Consider the following 27,397-nt stretch of genomic DNA (forward strand, 5'->3'; position numbering starts at 1 on the left):
CTACTTCCAGCAATAATGTATTTGTATATTTGGAAAGATTTATATTTAAGGTTTTGAATGGGTTTTAGCATACAGTAAGACCACAGTCTGTAACAGCAGACGCCTAATAGTTTGTGACTTCTGTGACTAACATCAGCCTGCTGTGTCTATTATTAGGGCTAGTGTTACCTTGGATTGCTCTTGGGCTAGATTTGTACTAGAAAGACTTATACTCACTGCAAGGGTTGATATGTGGAACTTGGAAAATCAAATGAGCAGGTAAGATAGTACTACTATTCTGTTCTTCTCATGTTTACACTTCAGCTTCAAGTCAGCTTGCGTAATAAGGAACAGCTGCAGAACAGGCAGGCTCTATAAAAAACAGAAACAACTAAATGTCACATTTTGATAGTATTAACCGGTATTTTCATGTGCACACACTGAAGATTGTGACAAACTATTTGCTTGTATGAGCATTCACCCTTCCAAAAACTTTGAAAAAAAATGAGTTCCTGTTACTATTCACCTATATTAGTTACTAGTCACTTTTAAAAAGCAAGATTTTCAGCCCACTCACCAGAATGCCACTAACTGAAGAAAATGCAATAAACTAAAATGAAAATTGATGATAGAAAATGTTTTTCCTTCCACAAAATAATTTATTAATTTTCCTTAATAAGCCAATTCCCAGAAGGGCACTGGAGCAGGTATTTGCATTTGGTACTATGTTTTCCTCAGACCACTTTTCAGATATCCACACTTCTCTCAGAAATGCCTGGGATGTCATTTGTAAATATGATGGGAAGTATTTTTAAAGAACAATGTGAAACTAGCACATGCACTCAGACTCAGAGCTCGCACTCATATAATTTATTGTTACATCAAAAAACTGTGTCTCTCACAGAGCTTTTGGAATTTCTTTAAGAGTAACACTGCATGGTGTTTATTTGTTTGTTTTTAACTACACACTTCTTTGTGTTCATTTCCTATGATAGAACTAGAACAGTACTAAATAGTATCTAAACCACATGGGAAAACTCAGCTATGATGGCAATTATTTCACTTTATCAGATTACAAAAAAGGTACATTTCCTTCTTTGGAAACAACTTTAAGATGAGAGTCTCTCTCAGTAGGCAACAGTCAAATCACTTTCCATTCTGTACTGAAATCCACACGGGTAGGCTTCTGCACCTGAACTAGTCAATAAATGCTACAGTTTCCAGACATTGATTAGATTTCAATACTAGTAAAGTTGAAAATGAATTTCATTTAATGTGAGTGACTTCTTGCATTCCAGTGTCAATCCGTAAGCAACCTAGGTCCTGCACCTGAGTTGGGGCAATTCTCATTATCAGTACAGTCTGGATGATGAACTGATTTAGAGGAGCCCTGCGGAGAAGGACTGGGGTATACTGTTGGATGTATTGGATGTAAAATTGGGTATGAGCTGGCAATGTGCGGTTGCAGCCCAGAAAGCCAATCATACCCTAGGCTGCATAGAAAGAAGTGTGGGCAACAGGTCAAGGGATGTGATTCTCCCCATCTGCTCCACTCTTGCAAGACCCCATCTGGAATACCGCATCCAACTCTGGAGTCCCTAGCGCAAGAAAGACATGGACCTATTAGAATGGGTCCAGAGAAGAGCCATGAAAATGAGCAGAGGAACACGTCTCCTGTGAAAAAAAAGTTGAGAGAGTTGGGGTTGTTCAGCCTGGAGAAGAGAAAATTCCACAGAGACTTTATTGCAAAATTTCAATACATAATGGAGGCTTATAAAAAAAGATGGAGAACTTTTCCCCAGGACCTGCTGTAACTGAACAAAGGGTAATGGTTTTACATTGAAAGAGAGTAGATTTAGATCAGATATAAGGAAGATTTTTTTTTTTGTTATCTTGAGTGTGGTAAGACATCAAAACAGATTTCCCAGAGAAGTGATAGTTGTCGTATCATTGGAAGTATTCAAAAATCACATGGGATGAGGCTTTGAGCAACCTGATCTAGGGAAAGACACCTCTGCCCATTTGATCTTTAAAGGCCCCTTCCAACCCAAACTACTCTGCGATTCTATCTATACACATACACACAATGAAAGAAAATGTGATTAACACTGTGGAGGGAGGAAAGTATGGTAGAGACCTTTTTCCTTGACAAACACACAGCCCCAGCAATCCACAACTGCACTTGGTTTTCCCTACTTGAAAGTAGCGTAGCAGCTGAAAGTTGTTCTAATCATCAACCTACTCACTGGAGATGAAATTCCAAATTTTGCCAAACAAGCTGGTTCCATATACCATGAGGTAACTACAGTACAGTGAAGATGCGATTTTTACTACACAACAAATGAGCTAAAGAAAATACAGAATGTGCACTCTGTTGCCCACAGTTTTAGGGCATTTTGTCAGGGATTTAGAAAACATAACCAGGCACCAGTTGTCCCTCACTTAAAAACTACTTCCGCAAAACTGAATGGAAGCCTTCTCTTGGCAAATAAGGAAACAGGGTTCCCTCATTGTCTTTCCGAGAAAATTATATTCCAGTTGAAGTATCTAACTTCAGTTGAAATCCAGCAGTTAGGAACTCCTGACTTAAGGGCTAGGAATAAAGGTGTGTTGTCATCATCCTCATCATTTTACATTTCATGCTCTGGCCAATTTCCTCCAAGTTCCACTCCTTATTCCCACAAGCAAGTGTCAATCTTTACAAATACTACTGTATGGTACTTAGTCTTTATAGTGCACAGAGAGCTTTGGATCCTCAACATGATGTGAATTCTCCCAGGTGCCAAAGCACCTGAAAAAATCTTTGTTGCAATACAAAGAAAATGTGATTCCCTCTGTGATAACCTTCTGAAATATGCCTTGTTTTGGCTATGTCAATTACTATTTATAATTGTACATACTTTAAAGTAGAGCACAGATGCCCCAAATACTTTTCAACATTTTTTTCTAGTCACTGCACATGCTCACAGTGAAACCATTCTCACTTTAACAAACTTCCCATGTATGCATGCAAGGAAAACAATGAGAGAAGTTTGTACTGCATACTTCAGAGTAAAAAAGAAGACATATATCTCCTCCTTATTTATTTTTGCCAAAGTCATGCTGCTACTGTAGCACTATTACTGTATTAGTCATATTATGTAATTATTTAAAACACTTTCTTAAGTAGGAATACAGCTGATGTTTCATGGGTTACAGATTTCAGTGGCAACCATTCACACATTATACACACATTTAATTTTTTATACTGTGATTTCAAGATGAGACCTAAGCCCCAAGGTGTCTTCATTAATTAAATGTATCAGTTTAATGTGTACACGCATGTGTGCACACACAAAACCTTACTTGCAACAGTCTCTGTGTGTTACTACAGAGTTTCAGAAAAAAATAGGGGTGGGGAGAGCGAGGCTTTATCGGTAGTTTTATTTTTAAAATGTAGGTGAATCAAATAGAAGGAGGTTGTGTCAAAAATGTACTCCCCAGTTCTGTTGTGGTCAAAGGAACAGTTTTCTAAGGTCATCTTGCACTGTGGTTTATTTCTGCAAGGACTGGGGTGCAAATTGCAAAGGCTCTAGTTTTTGCACCAGAGACCGGCACAATGGAGAAGCAAAAGAGGGTTTTAAACACCATAACACTATATATCTTCAGGGATCATTTGGGGATCTAACCTATTTCACTACCCCAAAGATGTTCTGACTAACCTGACCTCCCAGGAGCCTTTATGAACTCCTGTTGTAGAAAATAGCTGGGTAATCGTTGAGACTAACTAGCTGGCTTGCAGGATATTCTGAACACTTGCATCTGGGCAAGTGAGGGAGGACTTGGGACAAAGGATTGCTCAGGGACTACTTCCATCCACTACTCTTTGCCAGTAATAACTGTTACAGAGGTGGGATTTTCGATAGCCAGAGCCATCTCTTTCAGTTATTGCAGTGACATCATAGTTCACCCCTTCTCTTATTTTGCTACGGTAGTAAAAAATTCTCAAGCCTTTGAATGCAGGCTGACCTCCCCTGCACTGTGTGCCTATTTCCCCAAGAGGGCCTGCTGTCAAAGAATAAGCCAGTATGTTCAGTTTCTTAAATACATCTCTAGCATGAGTAGTATTTCTTACAGGGTTTGTGTCCTTCATAAGATAATTAGGTTTCCATGCTAGGCTTCTGTCAAGGTACAGATCTTTGTAAAGCTCCTGGTTTGGAGTGTCAACCTGCTGGCAAAATGTCAAGTTTTAAGCCTCTCTAACACCACTGGCTAAGTAGGCCTTGAGTTGCAAAAAGAGAATACTGTTCAGCAACCTGACGTCATGTTGACTGGTGTCTCTGCATGATGTCAGTTCCTTGGTACCTGGAATAATATGAAAGAATAAGCACTGCTGCATGAAGAGCACTACTTCAGTAAAGAATGCGTTAAACCATGGCCCTCTGGAAACCCACTTACTCAGCTCAGGGCAATATTCAACGCGAAGAATTCTCTCAGTAGGATTCAAAACTGAGCTCAGTCCTCTCCCACTTGCTTGACCACACGCATCTTTTCCCTCACTGAGGCTGTTGCACCAGGTAGCAAGCAATGTAAAGGAGAGAAAACATGGACAAGTCTCAATCTTGTTCCCTGTCATTTTGTTACTATTATTATGATTATTATTCATAGATGCACAGAATAGCTGAGGCACCTCTGGAGATTGTCTACTCCCTGCTTAAAGCATGGTTCCCAGGGCGACATCCACTTGGGTTTTGAATATTTCCAAGTGTTGAGACTCTACAACCTCTCTGGGCAACATGTTACAGTGTTTGACCACCCTCACAGTCTGAATGTTGCTTCATGTATTTAAGTGCAATTTCTTGTATTTCAGTTTGTGTTCACTGCCTCCCATCCTGTCACTGGATGCTACATTCTTCAGTGATGGTCCATATTTCACCACTATGGCCCTACTGTCTTTTTTTTCCAGTATTTTTTTTTCTCTTATACCTTCAACTTAAATTTAATTTCAGCTCTGACTTACATATAAGGAGCAACAAAGAAGAACTGATATATTCTAATACTGAATCAGGCATTAAGGGTATGAAGCCTCTCTTTCTTTGTCAAGCTTCTCACTTCAAGTTTCCCCACTTAACTTCTAGCAGCATTTCTGTGACAGGAAATAAATGCCATAAACCACAGCGTTCTGTGAGAAGGCCATGTTCTCATCACTAGAGCTCTCTCTATGAAGAGTTAGCCCAGGCTTCCATTCCCCCTGCAAACCATCAAATAGCTGAGGTATTTAAAAATTATTTAAAAAAAAAAAAAAAAAACTCTGCTAAACTGAGAGCTTTTCCTGGCAAGTTCATGGCTGGAGTCAATTTTTATGGCCATGTTACCAAACAAACTAAAAATAAAAATACAGGGCTTAATAATGGAAAACCTGACACTACCTAAAATATAATGGAGTGGGCATGCTGTTATAATAATTCTGTTAAGCCTACAGAAACTAAGCAATGTTAATTATTAATCAAAAGCAAAGCACCCATTTTAAGCATTTTTCAGGGAGATGCACTCATTTAATTTCTTGCTATCATGTATTATTTTATATCAGTAATTGTTACTTAAAGCCAGCAACACTTACACAACTGCGAGGACACTGCTCCACAACACACATAATACCCACAACACACATGACGCAAGGCCTAACATAAACATTGAACTAATCAGCCGTACAATCTTCTTGTCTTCCTATGCTAGTGTCTCTTCCTTTCTGCCCACCCAAACACTCCATGATTACGTGAGCTGCTGTGTTTTATTTTGTATTGTGAGTAGTTCAGAAAATGAGCACCCCTGTCAGTACTATATCGTTTAATCACTGCAGCAAAGACTACCTAAGAAATCTATACTGAGCCAAAATCACTGTGTTTGTTTCAAGCCCATGGATACCAAGGAAATTACTCTAAAGGTCATTTTGTTCCACAGTGTTGTTTCTTAGCCTTTGTGAAATACAAAAAATAATTTAGTCTTCTTTTGTTTCTTGCCAACCTCTTACCTGGGAGAGTTGGGAAAAATCAGTTTGATAAGTAACTGCTTAGTTCTGAAGAAACATCTGGGAAGGATAGGTGAAAAAAGCCCACTAATGGAATGAAAACTGTAGTCAATAAAAACTAACATGGATTTTAAAATCACATGGATTTTAAAAACACACTGTCAAACAAAGGCTTTAAAATGCAGATTTAAAATGTTTTTACTTCAATCTTCTCTTACTCATTCTTCATCTTCTCTTATGATCTTGGTCATCAGTCTGGAATGATGTACCTTTTCTGTTCTCACTACAACCTTAAGGTTGCTGTGAATTAATTGTACTCATCCTTCAGTCCTCATTACAGTCTCTGACACAAGAATGAGTTTTCACAGAAGTGAATGCCAGGATGTTCTGATTCTCATTGAATATTCTCATTAATCCATTCTTAGGACAAAGACTAATGATATAGAATAAGCACAGATATTAATTATTTTATTTCTCATGGCAATCCCAGGGATGTAATGAGAATGGAACTATCACCCCTTTTTGGTTCTTAAAGTAAGGTATATTTTTAAGGACAGAAAAAGATTCAAAATTAATTTATTCTTGTAATTAAACTGTGATAGGACCATGAGCTTAAAACACATCAAATTAATTCATTCTCATGGCAGTTGTAAGGGCCCAAACCTGTAAGTGCCAATTAGAGTGAACAGAAGCAGAGGATGCAGGTCAGTGGAAAGTAGAGCATCACAGTTTTTTAATATTTATTTATTTATTCATATTTATATGCTGAAAATAGATAGTGGTATAGTCCTAAAATAACAACAAGATGTAATAACCTAGATTATCTCTGTTTGCATTTCTGCTCCTTTCCAATAGATCGGTGCTGTGCATTAGCACAGTTCTTTCAAAGACAGCTAATACATGGCTAGTTTCAAAATAATTCCATTGCTTAATTTGGAAGTATTCCCCTGTAGATAGGAAGTGCCAAATTATTAAAAGGTGACAGATATTCAGTGTCATAACGTGATGATGCACAGGTTGAAAGCCCACAAAGCACATAAAGCACAGTGCCCATGTGATCATCACGGTCTCAGCCACTTCCAGATCAGTCTTCCACTGATCCTACTTACCTTCCACATACAAAATTCAAGGACATACCTGCAGTTGGCCCACTTAGGGTTCCTTAAACAAATACAGTGTATTTCCCTGAAATTGCAAGTGCTAAGTTTCATTGATAGTTGCAGGTTTATGATACGCCATTCAGGTGCTAGACCTAAAAACGTAAAAGAAAAAATGAGAAAGGTTTATTTGAGTCTGTATTAATTTGGTAACTTTCACTCTTTTAAATGTTAATCTGACCGTCTGACTTCATCATTCCTTAGAGCTGTTCATGAACAGCCGAGTGCCTGTGATAATTAATCTAGTGTCTAAGCATTATACTATAAGGTGTTTCTGAATAAAAAAAAAAAAAATTATTTCATGTGCTCTCTCAAAGATGAAAGTGATACCAATGCAATAAGAATTCTTATTCTATCTGTATTCATGAAAACAATACCAAGCAGTGTCACATAATAGAAAAACATGAGCAAGAAATCCATCTGCAGATTTCAGAACAAACCATGAAAATCTCTGTAATAGAGGTCCCTTTTTAAAATTAATACAGGGGAAAAAAAAAAAAAAAAAGGTCAAACATCTCATGTTGCGACAGGGGAGGTTTAGGTTGTAAATTGGTAGTCATTTTTTCTTAGAAAGAGTAGTTAGGCATTGGAATGGGTTGCCCAGGGAGGTGGTGGAGTCACAGTCGCTGGGGGTGTTTAAGGAAAGTGGTGCTTAGGGACATGGTTTGGTGGGTGATTATGGTGGTAGGGAAATGGTTGGACCAGATGATCTTGGAGGTCTTTTCTAACCTTAATGATTCTATGATCCAGGAGGGTATCTGTTGAAAGGAATCTACCTCTGCTTACTGCAGGTTCTCTAAAGACTCCTTGCAAGACAACAAATCCATAAGTGTATCTAAACTGTGGAGGGCGTTGAACCAACAACAGCAATTAGCAAGATTTTGCAAAGAAGTTATAGTATTTGTTTCTTAAATAAAGCAATTTTAAAAGCCCTGAGGCTAGAGAACCCCCTGTGTAAGAACAGAGGGGAATACTGCAGGTTCAGGCTTCATGTGAAATAACTTAAACAATTTATTTTTCCTCATTCACAGCATCAAATTTGGGCACTAGAAATAAGCAAGAGTGAGCAAGCAGAGATCAAAGGAAATGTCTGTGGTCCACCTGCTAACGGTGTCTTTATTATAAAATGAGTTATCAGCTAGCAATCAGGAGACCAGAAACCTATTTCCAACACGGTATTTTCTGGACAATGCTACGTATGCAATACACCTCTCCATCCAACTACAGGAAACAGCCACAGGTGTACCACTGGCCTGAGATCCATTGATGAAGAGTGCTAGAATCAGAGCTAGCTTTCGTTAAGGTATCTGAAGAGGAATTAAGAGAGATGCATCCAGTTCTTTGGCAGGCTCTCATCTCATTCAGCTAAACTCATCTTTAGCAGTAAATTAATATTAAATTTGTGTTTAAATCTTGCTTTATGCAGTGTAAATCTAACTTTGATTTCAGAGAGCTTTGCAAAACAAAGATGAGAATAATAAATTCATTCTTCCTAGCCACTCAGAGCGTAAATTCTAAAAGGAAGGAGTTTTTCCTTAACTATATACATATTGTATCTGATTTTATTTTGGCTATGTTCATGTTCTCTTGGTGAGATTTTCATAAATATTATAGCAGACTAGTCAACGAATGGGAATATTCACCTATTCATTGAACTTGGAATTTGATACAACTAACACCAGAAGTAGTAGCCTTCAAGGCACCCTTACACTTATACGTAACACTGTATTGAGCAGCATCTTATTCACATTAAGAACTTGGTTCTGAGATTTTTTTCATACAGTTAGGATTGAAACGTCTGACCCATTTCCTTACGCAAAACAGCTCAAACATCCATTTGTACCGGCTAGACATTTGCAATGAATAAACCACACACCAAGAAATTACTTAGGAAATCATTTCTAATTATGAAGAAAATCATATTTTGCAGCAAGAAGAGGGGTGGAGACTCATAAAGTATTGGTTATAGTCCATTCTCCCAGCTTTACATCTACGTAACAAATTTCCCCAGTTTCTAAACAGTGTGTTGTGTGAGCCAAATTTATGTGATGTTACCTCATTGACTGCCATTTGAAATATCTTCCATGGCCTTACACCAAAGGTGAACGTAGTCACATATCTTTTCATATAAAATCTATTCCTAGTCGAAATATCATGGGAGGACATTAAGGAGAGTGCTTTCCCACAGTATTGTAGCACTGACTAGAGGAGGCCAAAAGAAGGGAAAAACATGCCTCTGGGAGTTGGCAGGGAATTCATTGGGACAGGTAAAAAGCTTAGAAGATTTTGCAAGAGTAAAAGCCAAAGACTATAAGAAACTTTGTTGTTGTTGTTGTTTATAAGTAGTGTTTTAAATAAAAATTTCAGATGAAAAATTAAAATTTAAACAATGTAAGTGCCTCAGAGAACCAGGCTCTAAAGCAGTCCCTTAATGGGACTCCAGCACATCCTTTATTTCTTTAATGTGAAGAAAGGAAAGGATTTGTCATTAAACTTTAAAAATAATCAAGTTTAAATATATATATTTTTCTTTTTTTTTTTCTTTTTTTTTTTGGTGGTCTGGCAGTGTTACTAAGAATGATTGTGTTCACTTAGTGGGTGTGGATCAGTAAGGAGAACCTTCTTATGCCTAACAGGGATTAGAGATCCAAATTTAAGCTTGTCTTGACTGTCCTGGAGTCTACATATTTTTTCAGTTAATTATGCCAAACTTCATGTCTGAATTATCTGCTCTTCAACAATAACATCTCAACACATGGTTTCTTTGTCAGCTGTTAAGGACTCCCTGATTTTAGAATATGAAACAGGAAATGGCATGCGAGACAATTATATGAAGTGGGTGCCATGTAGAAGACCAACACTTGCTGTCTTTCATATGATTTGTAGTGAGAAGTACAACAATCACACCTAGGTATCAATACTAAACACTTTTATGCTAGACAGTTACACAACTTAGCATAAACCTAGAGTAGATATAAAATGACCATCTTCCTGTTCTGTTATCTAGGTATCAAAATTCTATACTCTGCAGAAAGTTGTACAAAGAAAGGAAGACAATATTCATCCTTTACTCTCCTTTTCAGTAAGCTGGTCACTGTAAAATGTAAAAACATGTAGAATAGCAACAGGAGACACTGCAGTTACAGCACCGAGAAAACAAGTACATTCATAAAAGACAAAGCAAAGCCAGCCTGTAGGAGGAACCCTTGGCACTGGAGGCCCTGAATTTCAACATCAAATAAATTAATACAGTAGGGTACCTCATAAACTGAGCCTTTAGGCCCTGTTACTACCTCCATGTCAGCAATGAAAAGTAAATGAAAATAAATAAACAAGCAATGCTCCTTGATCCATACAAGGTTTAACATATGCTGATGAGCATCAGTATTTCCAACAACAAAATTATACCTTTCTACTCATCACTGGTGGACCTTTTTCTCACAATATTGCTACTTACTTTCGTAATGAAAGTCATTTGAAAGTTGAATCTGCAAGTGAATATACTGTGGTGTACACAGTGCATAGTTCCCATAAATTTAGCACACAGGAATTTATTTCAGCAGCTACAGCTTTCAGTAGTTCATCAGTTTTGTTTTGCATGAATGTAATTTACCTTTCAGCCACCAAAGGCTTACAGTACAGGTCTTGTATTTAAACAAAACTAGTACTGTAACAGCACTCACATCATGCTCCTGAAGGGGGAAAAAAAATCCTCATATTTATTCCAAAGTTTTCCAAGCAGTTAAACTCAAGTGCAGATGTATATCTCTGTACATTTTTAGAGCAGTGTTAACATTCTGGTTGCACAAGGCTAGTAAAATTACAGTTTCAATAATGCAGCTGTAATTATTTCTATAATACAGTGATGCGTAGTCTTCTTTTTTTCCTCTCTTTAAAAAAAAAAAAAAAGAAAGAAACCAGTGGAAAAGTCTGTTGAAATCCTATCATATTGTATAGTCACAGGTCTAAGAGAAACAGAAATGCTGTGGTCTAAAGTGAAATAAATCACTGAGTTTCAGAGACAGTCTTATCCATTGGAAATAGCCACAAATGAAGGGGAAGACAGACATTTCAGTTCTTGAAAGTGCAGAGATTTGTGGTGATGTTTGGATTTATCAACTTTCAGGAAGAAGGACCCATTTAATTACTGGAAATTTTACCTTACTAAAGCATAGAGAATTTGGCCAAGTTTCTGCTATGCATGTTAGCTTCTTTCATAAAATATGGGCCAGACTCATTTTCCTTGAAGTCAATGGGATTTTTGGCATTGATTTCAAGATGAATAGCCAGTGGGTCCTGAGTAGGGAGGATAAGGAAACAGACATACTACCTCTTACCAAAGTACAGTTTAGATCAAATGCTATGAGCTTCAGGGGTGCATTTCCTGATGCTCTCTTTGTACCTTAGACATTGCTGTTCACAATAAGCAAATTCTTCTACAGTCAATTTTACAACTACATTTGTGTTTTAGAGAGGAAACCTAATACTAACCATGGAATGCTGTCAAGAATTCAGTAAATCAAGTGACTTTTTATGGCATTTTACAAGAAAAAAAACTATTCAGGTAAACTGACAAGTCCAAATAGGAATAGGAGACTCCAACTAAAGCGTATGTTATGAATCATAGCCTACTACCCCTGCTGAGATTGAGAGAGAATCTCCAACCCAAAATGAATTCAAACCAGTTCACAGGGATTCTTAAAGTTTTGCTAAAAAGGGAAGCCAGAATGATGACAGCTTTATTAGAGCATATAACTCAAAATAAGCACCAATGCATTTTAAAAGACTTCAAGGGTATCTTTCAATATGAATCTAATTCATTTTAAGATACTGTTGAACTTCCTAGACAATAGTATTTCTTTATACAATTTAGTAGGCATTTTATTTGTATCAGAATGAAATATTTTGTTAGCTGGGCTAAAAGTTGTTTCTTCTGTGAGTATTCCAGTAATGTATGTTGAGTTTCAATAGCTTTTTGTCCGTTCAGGACTGCTATGAGCTTTAAATACTACCATGTTCAGGATCATCTAAGAATCTACCTAGCTGTGACACTTCTGTGTTATGAGACCTTTATATAAAACAAATGCAAGTAAAATGTTATACATCTCTGATCCTCTACATGTACTAGGTTCCGCTTATGAACATTGTGGAATTTTGCCTCAGCAATCTTCTACAACTGTAAAGAGTGCGTGTCAGAGAGATTTAAAGAGATACTTACGATTTACTTTCTCTTAATGGTGCATGTGGACACATATATGAATTAAAAAAATCTTTTGATCTTTTACTGTAATCTCAAATATTCAGTAGAATACTAACAAGCCTTTTTGTGGTGCACGAGTGCCAAGACACTGCTGTATGAAACTTCCAGACAAGTGCTTATTGCACATCCATCTGTGACTGTGAGGTAGAGGGGATGAACTTGACTTTATGTTCTATATAACACCACGTAGGCCTGTGTTTCTTTTGCGTTTTATTTGCCAAAAACTTAATTTTGAAATGGGCTTCTATCACCATGCATACCTGTCTCAGCTTATCAAGCAAATGTCATGATAGGCTTGAGTAACAGATTAATTAGTTTAAAGGAAAGAAGATAGATAAGTTAAAGTGTAAAATAACATGAAAGATACTTTACTGTTACAACAATGTCACAAGTAATTACATTTCTTATTTCCTCACAGAAAAAAAAAATTATCTGCTCTCCCAAGTATACAAGAACAGATCACATTTTAAAATCTGAATTTACTTCAAGTTCTAGTATCTTAGTAAGGAGGAGGCGGTTCTGCCTTCCACACTGATTCATTTGCCCTGTTACAAAATAGAGAGTCCTCAGAATATTACTGGAATGAAAAGAAATCAATCCCTTATTAAGCATGAAAGATGAAACATCTTAACTAGGTTATTCTATTTAATGTCCCCATAGGTACAGTGGACTATTTTAACTCTATCAAAGGTCAAAAGTCTTTTCAGAAAATGCTATACTTGATATGTTGCAAATCAGAATTCCAGGCTAAATCCGTACAGGTTCATTGGGACAGAGGACGTGGTTCACTGCACCCAGGCACACAAGTTTTTTTGATACTTGAGATGTTCCTCCTTCTCTTCCCTTTACCATTCCTTTTATGCCCCAAGCTGCCTTCTGCTTCACCAATAGTTTCACTTGTATTTTACTTTCCAGAAACGTGAAGTGTGCTGCAAGTAATATTCAAGCCTGAACCTATATTATCTGTCAAGCAAATGTCTTGATATGGATATATGACAGCCTAATTGATGTATGTATATATATACATATGTATAAAAATATATATAAAACCAAACACACCTTACAAAATAGGAGCAATATTGTAACACTATATGGAGCATTGTAGGTAACTGCACATTTTCTGTTTTTTTTTTTTGATTTTTTTTGTGCTGAACTGTTACGAACAGCACATGACAGAGCTGCATGCTTGCATTTAATTTCCATACCCTTCAAGCCCTCCTTGTCTTGTCCTTATTATAACTACTGCCACATCAGCCTCCTAACAAGCTTTATAACCAAGGTTTTTCATCAAGCAACATTGTTCAAAGAATTGAGGTCAAACTGGCAGTTGCTAACCTCTTCATTCACATAATAAATCCTGATTATTCTAGGGTTACAGTTCATGTAAATAATCTGATCGTTATATATTTTACTGGGCATTCACACCTAGCATAATATTTTTATAAGTGTATGAAAATTGAATAAATCATATGCTTAGGTGTTGTGGCCAAAAAAAAAAAAAAGGAACAAAAAGGAAAAAAGAACTGACAAGCAAGTGTAAAATGGAGATGATCAAAACACATTCACTATTATGCAGCAAAAACAAAGAAAAAGACTTCTTCCTCAACAATTTTCTGTAATGAAATACCTGTTAGGGATTCCTGTTCCTGTTAGGGAACAGGAAACCTGTTTAGTTTCCTGATGCAGCTGGTTAGTGAGCCTAGCGGGGAGGTGCCCTGCTAGACCTTCTGTTCACAAACAGAGAAGGACTGGTCGGAGATGTGGTGGTCGGGAGCTGTCTTGGGCAGAGCGACCAAGAAATGGTAGAGTTCTCTACTCTTGGCGAAGTTAGGAGGGGGATCAGTAAAACTGCTGCCTTGGACTTCTGGAGGGCAGACTCTGAGCTGTTCAGGACACTGGTTGGCAGAGTCACCTGGGAGGCAGTTCTGAAGGGCAGAGGAGTCCAGGAAGTCTGTGCACTCTTCAAGAAGGAAATCTTAAAGGCTCAGGAGTGGTCTGTCCCCATGTGCCCAAAGACAAGTCGGTGCAGAAGAAGACCAGCCTGGCTGAACAGAGAGTTGTGGCTAGAGCTTAGAAAAAAAAAATAAGGTTTACGACCTTTGGAAAAGAGGGCAGGCCACTCAGGAGGACTATAAGGATGTTGTAAGGCTGTGTGGGGACAAAATTAGAAAGGCCAAAGCTCATCTGGAGCTCCATCTGGCTACTGCTGTTAAAGATGACAGAAAATGCTGTTATAAATACATGAACATGAAAAGGAGAATGAAGGAGAATCTCCATCCTTTACTGGATGCGGCGGGAAACTTAGTGACAAGAGATGAGGAAAAGGCTGAGGTGCTTAATGCCTACTTTGCCTCAGTCTTTAGCAGCAAGACCAGTTGTTCTCTGGATACCCAGTACCCTGAGCTGGTGGAAGGGGATGGGGAACAGGATGTGGTCCTCACAATCCATGAGGAAATGGTTGGCGACCTGCTACAGCACTTGGATGTACGCAAGTCAATGGGGCCAGATAGGATCCACCCAAGGGTACTAAGAGAACTGGCGGAAGAGCTGGCCAAGCCGCTTTCCATCATTTATCAGCAGTCCTGGCTATCAGGGGAGGTCCCAGTCGACTGGCGGCTAGCAAATGTGACGTCCATCTACAAAAAGGGCTGGAAGGTAGATGTGGGAAACTATAGACCTGTAAGTTTGACTACAGTGCTAGGGAAGCTCATGGAGCAGATTATCTTGAGTGTCATCACACAACACTTACAGGGCAAGGAGGCGATCAGGACTAGTCAGCATGGGTTTATGAAGGGCAGGTCCTGCTTGACGAACCTGATCTCCTTCTATGACCAAGTGACACATTTAGTGGATGAGGGAAAGGCTGTGGATGTGGTCTACCTTGACTTCAGTAAGGCTTTTGACACTGTTTCCCACAGCATTCTCCTCAAGAAACTGGCTGCTCGTGGCTTGGACTGGCGTACGCTTCGTTGGGTTAAAAACTGGCTGGATGGCCGGGCCCAAAGAGTTGTGGTGAATGGAGTTAAATCCAGCTGGAGGCCGGTCACTAGTGGAGTCCCCCAGGGCTCAGTGCTGGGGCCGGTCCTCTTCAATATCTTTATCGATGATCTGGATGAGGGGATCGAGTGCACCCTCAGTAAGTTTGCAGATGACACCAAGTTAGGTGCGTGTGTTTTTCTGCTCGAGGGAAGGAAGGCTCTGCAGGAGGATCTGGATAGGCTGGACCGATGGGCTGAGGGCAACTGCATGAAGTTCAACAAGGCCAAGTGACGGGTCCTGCATCTGGGGCGTAACAACCCCAAGCAGCGCTACAGGCTGGGAGATGAGTGGTTGGAAAGCTGCCTGGCAGAGGAGGACCTGGGAGTACTGGTTGAGAGTCGGCTGAATACGAGCCAGCAGTGTGCTGAGGTGGCCAAGAAGGCCAACAGCATCCTGGCTTGTATAAGAAGCAGTGCGGCCAGCAGGGCTAGGGAAGTGATTGTCCCCCTGTACTCGGCTCTGGTGAGGCCGCACCTCGAGTACTGTGTTCAGTTTTGGGCCCCTCGCTACAAGAAGGACATCGAGGTGCTCGAGCAAGCCCAGAGAAGGGCAACGAAGCTGGTGAGGGGTCTGGAGAACAAGTCTTACGAGGAGCGGCTGAGGGAGCTGGGATTTTTCAGCCTGGAGAAGAGGAGGCTCAGGGGTGACCTTATCGCTCTCTATAGGTACCTTAAGGTAGGCTGTAGCAAGGTAGGGGTTGGTTTATTCTCCCACGTGCCTGGTGACAGGACGAGGGGGAATGGGCTAAAATTGCACCAGGGGAGGTTTAGGTTGGATATCAGGAAGAACTTTACCAAAAGGTTTGTTAGGCTTGAAATGAAAGTTTTGGAATGGGCTGCCCCGGGAAGTGGTTGAGTCACCATCCCTGAAGGTCTTTAAAAGACGTTTAGATGTAGCCCTTAGTGATATGGTTTAGTGGAGGACTTGTTAGTGTTAGGTTGGACTAGGGGATTTTGGAGGTCTCTTCCAACCTAGACGATTCTGTGATTTCCCAAAACAAAAGTCTTTAGGTGAGACTGTTTCACTCCATGTTCAATTAAAATATTCACTACAGGTATAAAAACTGCATCCTGCACCAAAAAGAAAATCATCACTTGACACAAGCAAAAGCAATTTGTGTTCTCAGAAACAAGACTATGGAGAGAGCACCATGCCCACTTTCTTGCCACTCCCCTGTACTACTGATGATACTGCTAGGTTTTCACTAGTTTTAAAACAATTTTCCTGTTCCTCTTTCATCTGCCACTAAAATCTCAAAATTTGTCATGTATCAGAGATATAGGCAACACGCTTCTGGACTTCAAAAGCCCCCTCCCATTAGTCTCTTAATTCTTAATCCAGTACAGATGAATTTGCGTGTACAACTATTCTGAATCTGCTGTAGATTGTACAACAGACCAAACTCCCATCAGTAGCCTCAGGAGCAAAAAAGAAGATACGTCTGTTGTCTTCCTGTATTCACAGTTTCACTTTTGATAGAATTGAACTGGACTTAAGTATCAAGCACTCTGTGGCAGCAGAACCCTCGTGCATGATTACAGAACCACAGAATCACAGAATCGTCTAGGTTGGAAAACACCTCCAAGATCATCTAGTCCAACCTCTGCCCTAACACTAACAAGTCCTCCACTAAACCATATCACTAAGGGCTACATCTAAACGTCTTTTAAAGACCTCCAGGGGTGGTGACTCAACCACCTCCCTGGGCAGCCCATTCCAATGCCTAACAACCCTTTCAGTAAAGAAGTTCTTCCTAATATCCAACCTAAACCTCCCCTGGCGCAACTTTAGCCCATTCCCCCTCGTCCTGTCATCGGACACGTGGGAGAATAGACCAACCCCCACCCCTCTACAGCCTCCTTTAAGGTACCTATAGAGAGCAATGAGGTCGCCCCTGAGCCCCCTCTTCTCGAGGCTAAACAACCCCAGCTCCCTCAGCCGCTCCTCGTAAGACTTGTTCTCCAGACCCCTCACCAGCTTCGTTGCCCTTCTCTGGACTCTCTCAAGCACCTCGATGTCCTTCTTGTAGCGAGGGGCCCAAAACTGAATACAGTACTCGAGGTGCGGCCTCACCAGAGCCAAGTACAGGGGGACAATCACCTCCTTAAACCTGCTGGCCACACTGCTTCTTATACAAGCCAGGATGCTGTTGGCCTTCTTGGCCACCTGAGCACACTGCTGGCTCATATTCAGCCAACTATCAACCAGTACTCCCAGGTCCTCCTCTGCCAGGCAGCTTTCCAGCCACTCATCTCCCAGCCTGTAGCGCTGCTTGGGGTTGTTACGCCCCAGATGTAGGACCCGGCACTTGGCCTTGTTGAACTTCATGCAGTTGCCCTCAGCCCATCGGTCCAGCCTATCCAGATCCTCCTGCAGAGCCTTCCTTCCCTCGAGCAGATCGACACACGCACCTAACTTGGTGTCATCTGCAAACTTACTGAGGGTGCACTCGATCCCCTCATCCAGATCATTGATAAAGATGTTAAAGAGGACCGGCCCCAGCACTGAGCCCCGGGGGACTCCACTAGTAACCGGCCTCCAACTGGATTTGGCTCCATTCACCACAACTCTTTGGGCCCGGCCATCCAGCCAGTTTTTAACCCAACGAAGCGTACGCCAGTCCAAGCCACGAGCAGCCAGTTTCTTGAGGAGAATGTTGTGGGAAACGGTATCAAAAGCCTTACTGAAGTCAAGGTAGACCACATCCACAGCCTTCCCCTCATCCACCAAGCGCGTCACTTGGTCATAGGAGGAGATCAGGTTCGTCAAGCAGGACCTACCTTTCATAAACCCATGCTGACTGGGCCTGATCGCCTGGTTAGATTAGAGCTGGTCAAGAATGTTTCAACAAAACCTTTTTATAATGACAAGCTTTTGATTAAACAAATGTTCTCTTGAAAAATGAATGCTTTTCAATAAATAGTCATTTTATTGAATATTTTTAAAACTTTAAATGAGAAGAACATTTTTATCTGCAAATTTAACTCTTCTCTAAAACATTTAAGTCTCATCAAGCCTATTCACCACAAAAAGTTATGTTTAATACTGCTACAAAACAATACTATTTTTCTTCATTTCCATAAAAATTTTATATGATGGGAAAAAAAAAGTTCAAACTTTTGTAGAAGCTTTTTCTCTGTTGTTTTCTTCATAGATACATAATCCAGATAGATTGCAAAGGTTAGCACTTATGATTCAGTTTCATATACACAAATTTAAAAAAATGCAGTCAAATGCCTCATCTCCTGAATTATACAACTTTGTAAATAGCTCATCTTCATCTATGTAGCCTTCTGTGACTACTGTAATCCCATTTTAAATTCAGAAACAGAAAATCTTCATTGTTACCTACTTGAGGTCATTGCAACTCTTTTTTTTTTTTAACTATCAACGTAGTCTGAGATCTTATATATCATCTCTGCTTATCTAAGGCCCAAACACAGCACAAGCTAAGAAAGTGCTGTGCTGCAAAATAAACAAATAAATACATAAATTCTATGAGAGTGCTTTCTAAGAAATCAGAGAGAAGAAATTAGAGGAAAATCTAGCCAGTTTTGTACGCAGCACAAAGAAGATGACCTTAGTAATGAATTAGCATGTACTAAATTTGCAACTGCCACCTAACTAGGAGAGGCTGCAGGCATCAGGACAAGAATTCAGAATGACACAAAAATAAACATATGAAATGGGAATGCCTGATGTTCTAAAATCCTGTTGGAAAAGATCCAGAGGTAGCAATTTTGCCAGAAATTATTGAAAAAAGGAGGTGTCATGGGTCACAAGCAGAAGTTTAGTCAGCAGTGCTACTGTTGGGGATAAAAGAAATAAATAAATTAAAAAAGAAAAAAAAAAAAGAAAAAACAGTACACAGGAATAAGTATAAACAAGAGCATCACCAGAAAGTCACGTAAAAAAAAAGTCACGTAAGAATTTCTACAGTTCACAATGTGGTTTTGCCACAACTGAAATACAATGGGTGGACTGGGTCATGACATTTGATTAGAAAGCAGCCTACGTTGGCCCACTGGAGAACAAGAGTGAGCTGGAAAACACAGTCTGTGAAGAAAGACATTAAGCACTAGAATTATTTAGTCTATACAAAAGAAGAGTGAGGGGAAGGTATGAAGGCAATATTCATATTTATGTATATATACTCATATATATAAAAGATGGCTCCAAAGTAGGGACTAACGATTTGTTCTTGTCCACTATAGATACAACAAAATGGCAGGCTTCAATTCAACTGAAGAAGATTTAGTTTGGGCATTAGGGAATACAATCTTCCAGTAGCAAGGGTAGGCTAGTACCTGAATAAATGATTGTTGCAGAATCCCCAAGCTTGCTGGGTTTAAAGCAAGCAGTTCAGGTACAATCAATCCCACCTTGAGGCTGGATCTGTCATCTTCATGGCGGGGATAGTTTTTTAGAGGAATCTGTTCTCTCTCCCTAAGTGAGTTCTGTGCATGTGCATATATACTTGTAAAGAACACAAATTCTCATTCTAATAGCAATCCATAATTTGTGTGCTACTTTTCCAATGAAGCCTCACAGCTTTCTTTTAGAACTACAGCTTTGTGAGTACATGGTTTACTCTTCCTGTATTGAACAGACATGAAGCTATGTTTCAGATTTTAAAAGGGTAAGAGAACGTGTCATCGTTAGTGAAAATATTCGATTTTGATACTTGGAAAATGCTTCTAATATAAACTTTAGGGTTTGCTTCCTTGTCTCCTATGAAATGTTTAAGAAAAATCCATGTTTCTTTTGCTTGACGTTTTTTTGGGAAAAAATGTAAGAGTCCATTCTCCTTATTCACATTTAGTGTAAAGACCAAAAGTTCAAACAATTAGAATTGCAGCTTGAATGCACATGTTTGCTAACTGAATTTAAATGTAATCTTGATTGTCTCCTTCGTTATGTTTGTATCTTGACTCCGTGTAAACAGTGCTTAGACCACAGCACGAAATGGTGCCGATTTCATCTGGCTTTAGTGAAATTATCCTGATGCTACCAATTTAAAAGTAAAATAAGGTTTACTATTTACTGTTTTTGTACTTTTTGTTTTACCTTTCAGCACAATACAACAAGCAACAGAATTGTATGTTACCTCACACAAACCCAATTCTTAAAGACTAAAGACCTGGTGCACTCACAGTAATTGCCTTAAAGGCATTTTTATTTTATGCTTATAAAATATTACCTTGGCTTTGAAAACTTGATGCCACTATACAAGGTTATTTATTTACATTCCTTCTTAAAATTAAATTATATTTGTGTATGCAAATGCACTATGTGGGAGGGTTTAAAAACTCGCAAGTAAATCCTAGTGCACTCAGAGGTGGAAATTATTATCCATTTATCTATAATGATTAACAGTTAAAATGCACTCTCTGCTGTTCCCTGTGTCTCAGGAAGAACAGAAGCTTTTGTTTTCCTGAAATGAAAAGCCCCATCTCTTTTTACAGTAAATGCCTTAAAAAGGGATTCTCATGGCACAAAGCCAGATAAATTTAAAATACACCCATCACATACTAAAGAATGAATTAAATCCGTGAGCCTTGTTTATGAGACATTAACTCAAATATGGATTGACAATATATGAAATTATAGTTTCCTTATATGTATTAACTTGCATAGGGTACTTCAGAGCATAAGCTTTACATATCACTTCATAAAGTCTAAGTGTTGAAAAAAGAGCACAATAAGCCTTTCCGAGAGCAGGAATAGGCCTTAATGAGATGGCACAGTATCTCCTATTTTAGAAACATTATTTTTCAGACGGCCACTATGCAAAAACAAATAAACAATAACCCCCCCCCCCAACTGAACAATGTAACCAGATGACATTGGAAGCATTGAATTATCTGTAAAGAAATGAACCGTCAGACAACATTAGAACACATCCAGTCACCCAAGTGATATTATGAGGATCTCTTGGCTCTAGCAGGGAAAAAAGGATGGGTTTGATTTCATTTGTGTTTTTTTTTTTTTTAAAGGAATGATTTTGCCTTTTTTTTCATTTAGGCTTCACACTTTTCCTGAGGCCTCTGGGCTCCTGTCCAGGCCACGATACTTCACAATTGACTTTGATTTTCTGAGGTAAGTGATCTGTCGCTTTCTGAGCAGTTATAGGAGGGGTCAGGAGTGAGGTGGCACGGTATGGCCTCACTCTGGCTCCTGCCTCCCTGACATTGTACACACTAATGCAATGTGAAGTAGCACGTCTAAATAGCCTGTCAAACTTTTTTGATGTTAGCAAACCCACAGATGGGATTCATTTCCATGCTGTTCAAAAAACGTAAACGATACAAGGACATTAAAGAGCATTAAACTACTTGATGACATTTTGGTCACATTAATGAAAAGTGGCATTTATAAACTACTACAAAAAGATGGAGGGGGGGGGAGAGAGCAGAGAGAAAATGGAAAGAGAAAGGAAAGGAGAAGTGAGGAGGGGAAAAGGAATTAAAATCAATTAAAAAAAATCCCAGAAGGAGCTGGGTAGTCTCTGGACACCATCAAAGAAATTAGGGTCTTAAAATTAAATAAACCCCAGAGTGAACTTTTCCCTATATGTGTGCACATGTGCCTGTGCTAACACTCGGGTGAAAAGACCCACAATGGTCAGGGATTCCTGAGAGGGAAGTGTAACTGCATGCTTTTGGCTACGCTTACATCTGTTCCCTCATAGAGTGTACCTTCCTCACTTACAGAATCCCATTGATGATACCAGTGATGAAAATGTTGCTGAATGTAAGAAAGGGTATCAAAATCCAACCTCACCAGCTTAGTCCCACTCAGCTGAAGCCTAGTTTGTCATTCAGTGACATATATGAATACATTTCCCACAGCATCCAAGAGCATGAGGTCACACTACAGCCTGTAAACCTGCAAGGGACTCTAGCACATGTCAAGAGAGTGAGAGCTAGCAATATGAAAACATTTGGCTATGGGAAGTTCTGAGATCCAGTCCTGACACTTATACAACCTGTTAGGCATGTTCAAATAAGGACTGGAACCTGTCTGGCTATAAGGGTTAAGAAACTGCTGGTTCATCTGCTGGAACAGCAGAGGCCTTGGAGCTGGCTGCACCTGGATGCCAGCCTTGCTGGGAAGAAGGACAGACAGAAGACATGCTGCTCTGGCTACGCCAGTGCCACTAGCAGCCGCAGCATATTTTTTTTCCAGTATTCGCGGTTACATTAATTGCTAATGACAAAGGCAACCTTCACTCTGTGTGGTTTCCTGCCCATATTTGGATCCTTTACAAGGCCCCCCTTTTTATTCCTCTCCTCCCCCTACCATCATGCCTTCCCTTTTTCTGATAGGAAATGCAACCCGAGATGTGCGAAAAAACAGTGCGCATATTGTCATTTAATTGGCCCCTTGCTCAGGCGCATCGGGCCTCAGCGCGTGTGCTGTAGGGTGTCTGCTCCACAACAGGAAAGAATAAACCCAGACTCAAATCATAGGAAATTCATCAAATATGCTTCTTAGAGTTCTGTCTTTCAAGGTCTGTTTCCCTGCCATATGATCTCTATAAACCAAATTACTGCTGGCCTGAGTACAAGACTGGAGGCGCCTGGGGCTAGCATATAATGAATGCCAAATGCATGTGACAATAGACTGATCATGGAGAAGAATTGAAAATTTTTTAAGTAGTTCTTTTACTTCATTTATAAAAACCAAACTGACTACACTTAATATCTTTAAAAGGAGCCAATCATTTCCCTGCAGTTCCAGACGTGCATAACAAACCTTTTATATCAACCCCATTAAACAGCTAGGACACAAGATATGTTGGAATAACGCTGAATAAAGTATAAAAGAGAAAGTAAATGAAAAATACCTTGTTTTAGGTGGGGAGGAGTATATACATTATTGAATTAGCTCAATTTTTCCTTTTATGAGCCTTTGCACATAAAGATTCTGCCCTTCACGTGCAATACAAGAGGGTAAACTTATGCTGGAATGTATCTCCCAGAACTGAGATTCTAAAAAAGTATGAAAGCTGCTTAAAGGCTAGACTGATGTAAGATGAATGATTTTTATTAATCTGTGCAATAAACAGTCAACCAGAAATTTCTATCCCTATGTTGCCAACTACTCCAAATAACCTAACAAATGTTGCTATTGCAGCATCACAGGAAATGTGAAATCTCCAGAAGAAAAAATATTACATTCTTTACTACAGACAGAGGGTAATTAATACTGCTTTTTAGGTTTTAGAAAATACTGCACTTAGAACTGCAAGTCAACTAACAGACCGTCTATAACCTATAAATGCTTCCATATTCACAGACATCAGCAGTCTTGGAGTTACAAAAAAGTAATAATACATACATATTAATGGATTGCAGTTTGTCCTTCGGGGAATATATTTTTTAAAAGGGCTAAGGCAGCAATAATAGCTCCTCTAAAGCCTCTAAATGCTATAATTGTTTTATATGAATTACAGTGCTCGTATTAATTAATGATGAATGTTTTGTGTATGTAAGTATTTGATGGATGCAGCCAAAGAAAAAATGAAATAGTCTGTCTTTTAAGTTGACGTTAAAAAAAAAAAAATGCTGCTGTTTGAAGGTTTGGATCTGGTTAAATACAAGATTATTTTAACCACATTTCAATGAGGAACATGAAATACGGCCCATGAGGTCATGCAATTCAGCAAAACATTTTTTTCTTTCCTTTTTTTTTTTCATAGTTAAATAGAAACAAAAGCAAAATTGCCAGAATACCTCTTTAGTCATATTTTATCAAAGTGCTTAAGAAAACTGCCTGTAGCTATTAAGTTGTATCTGTAGTGCAGTCTGTTGAAAGACTCTAAAGATGCACTGACCTGCAAACTCCTAGTACTCCTCTTGAAAGTGGTAGCTGTGTTTGACGTGCTAGGAACACACATGGACAATTAGGTCTCAGTCCATATTGTGGAGAGTTACTGCATGGAGTGAAAAGGAAACTTGAAACAAGGTAAAGAGAAGAGCTTTCAGGAACAGCATTGCAATTCTGGAAATCTATCTCTAATTTCTATTAGATGGAGTCTAATTTCTATTAGATGGAGCCATCTAATTTCTATTAGATGGTATCCTTTTTCTTAGGTATTGGTTGTATCTACAATCCTGTACAGAGCAGGTTCTGTTCTTCTGTCACTGTAAAGCAGTTGGAAATAGCTCTACTGAAATTAGTCATATTTACCCAATATGAAACCACCAGCAGTGACATGGGGATCAGCATCTGTTCTATGTTTGCTTTGGTGTGTGTGAGCAAAGGAAATGCTTCTTCAAGAAACAAAACAAAATTGTGTTATCTCCGTTCTGAAGTCAGAAACAAGTGTAGAATTATTTTAATTTCAGTTTAAGATATTTATTCCCACCCATAGAACTTCTTTAACCTGGTCATAAAAACAGGAGCTAGCAAGATATTAGTTTGCATGGAAATATTTATCAAATACTTGTTTCTGATTTCATTACACAGAATGCCATAATGTACATAAACACAAACGATTAGTTATTCTGGACTATAAGAACAGCCATCACATGAAACATTCTCCATATTTCCCCCAGACATTTATAGACAAACAAGAATATCAATAGGCTACTTATAAAATAATGCAAAACAAGGCATATAGTGACTAGAAAGTCATGCTTTTTACATGAAACAAGCAAGCAAAATACTTTTGATGAAGTGTTGCACTCTCATAAAATCCCTTCCATGATTTTAAAACACCTTTGCTTCCTCCTCACTGAGAGTTCTTTCAGAACTTTCAGTCTACACATATTCATGACTAATTTATATCAGTTTCATCTTGTACCAATATTATCACATTCATAATTTCATTTACCTTCATGTCACTAACTATCCTATTTAAACAAATTTAGGAGAAGTCAGCAGAATACAACTTTTCTCTCTTGGCCACTGCTGCAATGAATCTAGAACCTCTGATTGCTCTCCATCATGCCATCTGTAGGGCCACTAATCCCTAAGCAGTCACCTCAGTCAGGTCACTCTTTGTCTACCGTTTACTGCCAATGGGGTGCAGGATGTTTTAACTCTTCTGCATCAGCATGCTGAAACTTACAACAGCATATGGCCCTGGATCATGAATTTGCAACCTCAGAGATATTTAGAGCAGGTTCTCAAACTTTTTGGCTGTACATGTGGCAGATTGTTGCATTTCAGATACAAAATTGCCTAAGGCATCACTGAATCCACAGAGATTTGGACAGACATTCAGTTGTATCAATAACAGTACAGTACAGCAGAGAAAATATAGTACAGTAGAAACAGCTATCATTACTTGGAATTGCCACTTCAGGCTTTGATATTCTTTTCTACTTCTATAAATTCCCCTGGCAAACTGAATATATAGTCAGCAACAGAAAAAGCAATCTTTAACAACAAATAATCTAGATTATCTCAAATATACCGGGTCTATTTCTTCAGGAATGCATATGCATTGTATACTTTGCAAATATTCAAAGTGCATTTATATGCAAATATATATATATATAAATTATATATATATGCATTGTATGCTTTGCAAACACAATAATCAGAAGTATAGAATTTCTTATTGTTTGTGTATTATATACTAAGTAACTGTTAAAAGAGTGATGTTACGAGGGGTGAAAATTCAAGACCTCAAAGGTAGAAATAAAAAAAAAAAAAAGGTTGGCTGCATAAACTTAATTCAGCCTCCTTACTTAAAATCTGTCAATTTTCTACAAGATCCTGCATCTAAGAATACAAAGGGATACTAGTGTAGCAGCTGTTCAAAATTTTTTCTCTTTATTGTTCAATGTACTGCCTCTGACTTTATTTATAAAGTACTGTCCAAGCCCAGTTTTGAAAACAGAATTACTAAGTCCTCTGTGACTTTTGGTAATACATATTGTAACATTCTGAGGTTTTACCTTACTACATATCCATGAGTTAAGGGAATATTAACAGCTCTTACAGATAGGAACAGCACATAAATTAAAGACGTCTACCTTCTTTTGGTTCTAAATCTCAGGTCCAAAGTACCTGCTTCAGACTATTTAGCTCTATGGATAAATCAGTTGCAACTATATATACTTTAACAAATGAAAGCATTGTATCTCCAGCTAGGTCCTCCAAAAGAGAAGACAGACAATGAAGTAACTCTTTAAAAGCATCGCTTGACTGAGATACATAAAAAATGCTATGGTAAAGGACAACAGTCCTGTACCATAACCAAGAAAACATTATTTTATCCTTCTTGCAGTCTTTTAGTGAATTAATGCTTAATTAGTGCTTAACACCTTGAACTGCCACACCTGGAATACAAGGAAGGAAGTCTAACGATTAATACGCATGATAAATTCTATGGGATTGACAGAATTTACATTACTGTGTCCAAGAATGTACCTTAGATACCAAATATTTGACTGGTTATTTTGTGTAAAATAATAAATTTGTAATTTATTACTGAACAGAATCAAAAATGGGCATTTCTGTGTAAGCGTAGCAGCACCCTGAAATTAGACAACTGCAATAGGAAAATTCAAAAACCAAACTAGGTACTTAAAAACAGACCTCAGCAACTGATGATCAGCCTCAGCCAAATGTCTTTTTAGTTGGTATCCAATACTGAAAGGCTCCATAGAGCTTCTCCTTGCTTTACTTGAGATTCCTTGAAATACACTCCATGACTACATTTCCAATATCTTCCAGAAGGACTTTGAAAGCAGCAAAGGAGTGATGATGGAGGGGCAACAGTCTCATTTCCACTATTATTCTTTTCCTGAAAATACATGTGCAAAGTACTTTGAGGAATAAAGACTTGAAACAGTAAAGTTTTAAGGCCCAAACAATGGCTGGGACCCAACTGCAATGTATACTTTCTTAAAACATATTAGAAAGCAACTCCAATCTGAAGAAATTTAACTGGCAAGGCAAAGAAAGCAAAGGATAGCAAGAAATCCAAAAATAGAA

At 38.7% G+C, this 27,397-nt stretch overlaps 2 protein-coding genes across 4 annotated transcripts in view; one reads left to right on the forward strand and one right to left on the reverse strand.

The window, feature by feature from the left end:
• Positions 1–27,397, forward strand: part of INSC (INSC spindle orientation adaptor protein) — a 510,527-nt gene that overhangs the window by 471,104 nt on the left and 12,026 nt on the right. Inside the window, exon 33 of the mRNA XM_083840240.1 lies at positions 21,467–21,541. The gene's annotated coding sequence lies outside the window, so the exon portion shown is untranslated. The remainder of the gene's footprint in view (positions 1–21,466; positions 21,542–27,397) is intronic.
• SOX6 (SRY-box transcription factor 6) overlaps positions 1,467–27,397 on the reverse strand; it is a 482,345-nt gene continuing 456,414 nt past the window's right edge. For 2 of the 3 annotated variants that reach the window (XR_014585613.1, XR_014585614.1), the window contains one exon: positions 24,282–27,206. The gene's annotated coding sequence lies outside the window, so the exon portion shown is untranslated. Of the gene's footprint in view, positions 7,239–24,281; positions 27,207–27,397 lie in introns of those variants that run through there. The other variant, XR_014585612.1, reaches the window with a different exon arrangement.

Source organism: Anser anser (assembly GCF_964211835.1).
Source record: "Anser anser genome assembly, chromosome: 5".
Taxonomy (NCBI): domain Eukaryota; kingdom Metazoa; phylum Chordata; class Aves; order Anseriformes; family Anatidae; genus Anser; species Anser anser.